The sequence below is a fragment of the Chrysochloris asiatica genome, unplaced genomic scaffold, assembly GCF_000296735.1.
Source record: "Chrysochloris asiatica unplaced genomic scaffold, ChrAsi1.0 scaffold00073, whole genome shotgun sequence".
NCBI lineage: Eukaryota > Metazoa > Chordata > Mammalia > Afrosoricida > Chrysochloridae > Chrysochloris > Chrysochloris asiatica.
Genome location: NW_006408591.1, coordinates 3,512,411 through 3,518,410, shown reverse-complemented (window position 1 = coordinate 3,518,410; position 6,000 = coordinate 3,512,411).

Genomic DNA, 6,000 nt, shown 5'->3' with positions numbered 1-6,000 from the left:
AGGTGGAATGCTGGTGTGGCGAAGGTCAGTTTGAATTGCAAGTTCACCAGCCGTTCCTTGGAAACCACATATGGGCTTGCTATGAGTCAGAATTGACTCAGTGGCATTTAAGTACAACAACATAAATAGGTAGCTATTATTAAGATTTTGATATTATTAAACTATTACAATAAGGAAACAGAGGTTAAACAACTTGGCAGAGACCAAATGGGAAATCAGATATAGGTTAATTTACTTCTACTCTGAGTTATTAACTACCAAACTATAGTATCCTTAAGAGCTCATGATCAAGATCTCTTTGTGACAGTGAGGATCTGTGATGAACTCCTTCTGTTCATCATCCATCCATCCATCTATGTATAGATCCACACATCCATCTCTACAACTACCTATCCAACCTCCCATTAATCCATCTAATCATTCACCTAGCCATCTATCCATAGACACCAAGGACTTCCTCTATGCCAATTCCATTTCAGAAGGAAGTTGAGTGTACAGGTGATTGTTGTTGTTGTTGTTATGTGCCATCGAGTCGGTACCGACTCACAGCAACCTTATGTACAGCAGAACAAAACACTGCCTGATCGTGGGCCAACCTCATTACTGTTGCCATGCTTGAATCCATTGATGCTGCCACTTGGCCAATCCATCTCGTTGGGGGTCTTGCTCTCTTTCTCTGTTCCTCCACCTTCTCAAACATGATATCCCTCTCCAACGACTGGTCCCTCCTTGCAATATGTCCGAAGTATAAGAGAAAAAGTTTGGCCATCTTGGCCTCCAAGGAGCACTCTGGCTGCACTTCTTCCAAAATGGATCTATTGGTTCTTTTGGCAGCCCATGTCACTTTCAATATTCTCCTCCAACACCATAACTCAAAAGTGTCAATTCTTCTATGGTCTTCCTTATTCACTGTCCAGCTTTCACATGCATATGAGGTTATTGAAAATACCATATCTTGGTTCAGGTAAACTTTAGTCTTCAAGCTGACATCTTTGCTCTTCAATACTTTAAAAAGGTCTTGTGCAGCAGATTTGCCTAATGCAATACTTTGTTTGATCTCGTGACTGCTGCTTCCCTGAGTGTTGATAGTTGATCCAAGAAGAATGAAGTCCTTGACAATTTCAATCTTTTCTCTTTTGATAAGAATGTTGTTTATTGGTCTAGTGGTGAGGATTTTTTTCTTCTTTACATTGAGATGTATTCCATACCAAAGGCTGTGCTCTTTGATCTTCATCAGTAAATATTTTAAGTCCTCTTCACTTTCAGCAAGCAAGGTTGTATTATCTGCATATCACAGGTTGTTAATGAGTTTTCCTCCAATCCTGATGCCATGTTTTTCTTCATGTAACCCAGCTTCTCGGATTATTTGCTCAGCATACAGGTTGAATAAGTACGGTGAAAGAATACAACCTTGTCGTACACCTTTCTTAATTTTACACCATTCAATGTTGCCATGTTCTGTTTGAACAAATGAGAACAATTAAGTGTTCCAGAATACTCATACTTCGTAATGTTGTCCATAGCTTGTCATGATCCACACAATCGAAAGCCTTTGTGTCGTCAATAAAGCACAAGAAAACATCTTTCTGATATTCTCTGCTTTCAGCCAAGATCCATCGGACATCAGCAATGATATCCCTCGTTGCACGGCCGCTTCTGAATCCGGCTTGAACTTCTGGAAGTTCTCTATCAATGTATGATTGTAGCCATTTCTGTATTACCTTTAACAAAACTTTACTCCTATGGGATATCGAAGAGATTGTTAGATGATTTCCGCATTCCGTTGGGTCACTTCTCTTTGGAATGGGAACAAATACGGATCTCTTCCAATCGGTTGGCTAGATAGTTGTCTTTCAAATTTCTTGGCAGAGATGAGTGAGTGCCTCCTGTGCTACCTCACTTTCTTGAAAGATTTCAAATTTTATTCCATCAATTCCTGGTGCCTTGTTCTTTGCCAATTCCTTCAATGCACCTTGGACTTTCTCCTTCAGTATCATTGGCTCTTGATCTATGCTACCTCCATCTTCTTTTGATGCTTTCTGCATCGTTGTTGTTTTTGTTAAGTGCTGTCGAGTCAGTTTTGACCCATAGCAACCCTGAACAGGGTTTCTGAGGCTGTAAATCTTTACAGGAACAGAAAGCCTCATTCTCCCGTGGAGCAGCTGGTAGTTTCGAACTGTTGACCTTGCAGTTTGCAGCCCGATTTGTAACCACTACGCTACCAGACCTCCTTCATTAAGAGACAACAATCAAAACAAAACCCAGTTCTCCACTAGATTTGGAGTTCCTTGAGGGCAAGAACATGTATATATGGAGTCCTGCTGTGGCGCTGTAGGATAATCACTGGACCACAAAGTCAGTTTGAATAGAAAGGTCCGTGGTTCAAACTTACCAGTTGTTCCTCAGAAACCCTATGTTGCTGTTGTTAATTGTCGTTGAGTCAGTTCCAACTAATAATAAGTCTGTATAGAGTTTCTGAGGAGCGGCTGGTGAGCTTTGAATTGCTGATCTTGTGGATCACACTGACTGCAGTCCAGCACATTAACACTTAGTGCCACACCAGGACTCTTAGAAACCCTATACAGGGTCATTATGAGTCGCAATGGGCTTGACAGTTAACAACAAATGACAACTATGTATATATATATATATACACACACATACATATATCTGTGTTTGTAATGCCTTGGAGGCCTAGATGGCCAAACTTCGTCTCTCATACTTCATACATATTGTCAGGAGGGATCAGTCGTTGGAGAATTATATCATGTTTGGTAAAGTGGAGGGTCAGTGAAAAAGAGGAAGACCCCCAACAAGATGGACTGGCCAAGTGGTGGCATCGTTGGACTAAAGTGTGGCAACAGTAGTGAGGTTGGCCCCGGATCTGGCAGTGTTTCATTCTGCTGTGTAAAAGCTCACTCTGAGTTGGTAAGGACTCGATGGCACCTAACAACAACAACAACATTTGTAATGCCTGTTGTTGTTGTTGTGAAGTGCTGTTGAGTCGATTCTGACCCATAGTGACCCTGTATAGGGTTTCTGAGGAGCAGCTGGTGAGCTTGAACCGCCAACCTTGCAATTCAAAAGGCTTTGCAGTCTGGAGTATTAACCCACAGTGCCACACCAGGACTCCATATGTGAATTCAGTAAGTGCTTTATTAGCATTTCACTTGGGTCCTCTTTTCCTTTTCTACCTCATTTCAACCACTCTTTTTGCTCATTCCTCTTTAACTTCACTGACTATCTTTCTGTTTCTGGGACACAAGTATAGTCCTCCTCTTCCCCAGGACTTCAGCAGTTAATATTTCTTTATATGCTTTTGTTTAACCAGCTATGTCAATATCTGGCTATTTCTTATCTTTTAAATCTTACTTAAAATGTATTCTTCTCACAGAGTGGTCAGGGACACTCTCTCTAAAGGAGATTCCCTTCCACCCATGCCCCAATTGCTCTTCATCACATCACTTTGTTTATATTTTTTATGACCTTGCTCATAATCTGTAATTATCTTGTCTATTCCATTGTTTGCTTATTTTCTCATTCAGCATCAGCAACGGAAGAAATAAGCTCCAGAATGGGAGATACTTGTCTTTTGTGTTCGTTATTGAATGTCTTGTGCTTACCTAGCCCAGTAATTAACTCATAGGAGGCCTTCAGTATGTATTTGTTGAATGAATGGATTAATATAATGGATGAAAGATGCATGGCCAGATCTTCAAATATTAGGGACCTTGAAGAGCAGGGGAAAATAGGCCTTGAAAGATAGAACAGAAGCAGAGAGGACCATGAAAAGCAAACAGAAGAGGGTGCACTTAATGTGAACATACAAAGCCCTTAGAGACTCTTGAGGATGAAAATGGTGGTTTAGAAGGCTGACTTAGTACGTCATAGTCACAATCTGCTATAAATCTGAAAGTTAAATTATTCATTGCAGCATCTTGCAATGAATCACTGCAAGAGGTAATCAGGACTCAGGACCGGAACTGTATTTCTCTCCCTTTGGGAGATTATAGGTTTCCAAGGCTGTAAATCTTTAGGGAGGCAGACTCTCACATCTTCCTCTGGCAGAACAGCTGGTGAGTTCGAACTGCTGACTGGTTGGTTAGCACTGGAGCACTTGAACCACTGTGCACACCAGGGCGCATTGTGGAAGATTATATAAAGGGATTTCAAAAAGTTTGTGGAAAATGGAATTAGTAGATAATGGAACTTTTTTCTATGCGTTTTTTGTTTCTGTTGTTAAGTGCAGTCGAGGGTTCTGACCCATAGTGACCCTGTCTAGGGTTTCTGAGGAGCGGCTGTTGAGCTTGAACTGGCCACCTTGCAATTCAAACCGACTTTGCGGTCCAACAATCTGGGAACAATTGTTGCAGTCCAACAATTCCCCTAAAACAATCTGGGAACTCAGTGTGGGTATATAGGAGATTCAGAGAATTATGTGTTATGCTAAATGAATCAGTCATAGTGAATTATAGGTACAGTGAACATAATGAAAACCCTGGAAAGCAGGATCCATGTCTGCTTACTGCAGACATCTGGCCTGTAACTGATAAATATTTATTGAATCAATAAGTGATTGAGACAATACTGTTCTTGGAAAGACCTGGGTTAGATAGCATGTGCTGCTAACTAGCAGTGTAACCTTTAAGATTTTTAGTCTGGCTAAGGCTCAGTTTCCTCATCTGTAAATGAGGGAGATTTAACTCTCAGTATTGGGAGTGCTGGTGTGTCGCTGGAGGATAATGCGCTGGACCACAAGGTCAGTTTAAACTGCAGAGTTGGCGGTTCAAACCTCACCAGCTGCTCCTTGGAAACCCTATGCAGGTTCGCGATTAGGTGGAATAAAATGGACTGTACTTAACAACAACATTGTTACATGAGAATTTATGGAGAAATCTCTGGCATAGAGTGAACAATCAGTAAATTTCCTTCCACTTAGCATAAAGGTTATGAGTCAGGCTGCCAACCTTAAGGTCAGCAGTTTGAAACTACCAGCTGTTCCCCTGGAAAAAGATGAGGCATTCTGCTCCCATAAAGATTTACAGTCTCAGAAACCCTGTGCAGGGTCACTATGAGTGGGAACCAACTTCAGGATATTTAACAACAACAACATTGTAAAATGAGTCTGAAATGGCTTTCACAAGGCCTCCTACTGGCCTTTTCTCAAGAACCACGTGGTTTGAAATAGCAGAACATATGGTGATATTTGTTTGTTTCTATTTTTAGTCTTTTCAATTTAGAATTGGAATTCTGGCTCTGCAACTTATTAGGAGTGACCTTGGACATCTCTTTATGCCTCAGTTTCTGTATATAAAAAATGTGTATAATAATAGTCCCTACTTCATGGTGGTATGGAGCTCTAGTCAGCAGTTCGAAACTATCAGCTCCTGTAAAGATTAACAGCCTTGGAAACCCTGTGCAGGGTCGCTATGAGTCGGAACCGACTCCACAGCACATAACCACCATGGTGGTAGGTACTACAGACTGACTGCAAAGCGTCCGTTGTTCAAGCTCACTAGTCGGTCTTAACAACAACTTCATGGTGGTAGTGGTTGTGTGCCGCTGAGTCCTTTCCGATTCGTAGACAACCTGTCAAGGATTTCCGAGGCTGTAAATCTTTACGGCGGCAGAAAACCTTATCTTTCTCCAGCGGAATGACTGGTAGATGCTTACTACTGACCTTGCCGTTACCTTATAGGGGAACTATAAGGAAAAAAGGAGCTATTATAGTGCCTAGTAGGTGTTCAAAAAATGTTAACTGTAATTATTTCTTGGCTTAGTTTTTAAAAAATTACTTTTAGGGTTGTCGACTTCTCTCTCTCCTACAAGCATTGTTGTTGTTGAGTGCCCTGCAGTCGGTTTCGACCTATAGCGACCCTGTATAACGTTTCTGAGGAGCAACTGGTGAGCTTGAACCTCTGATCTTGACGTTTAAACCGACTTTGCAGTTCAGTGCATTGACCCACAGCTATGGAGTCCTGGGTGGAGTCCTCGTGTGGC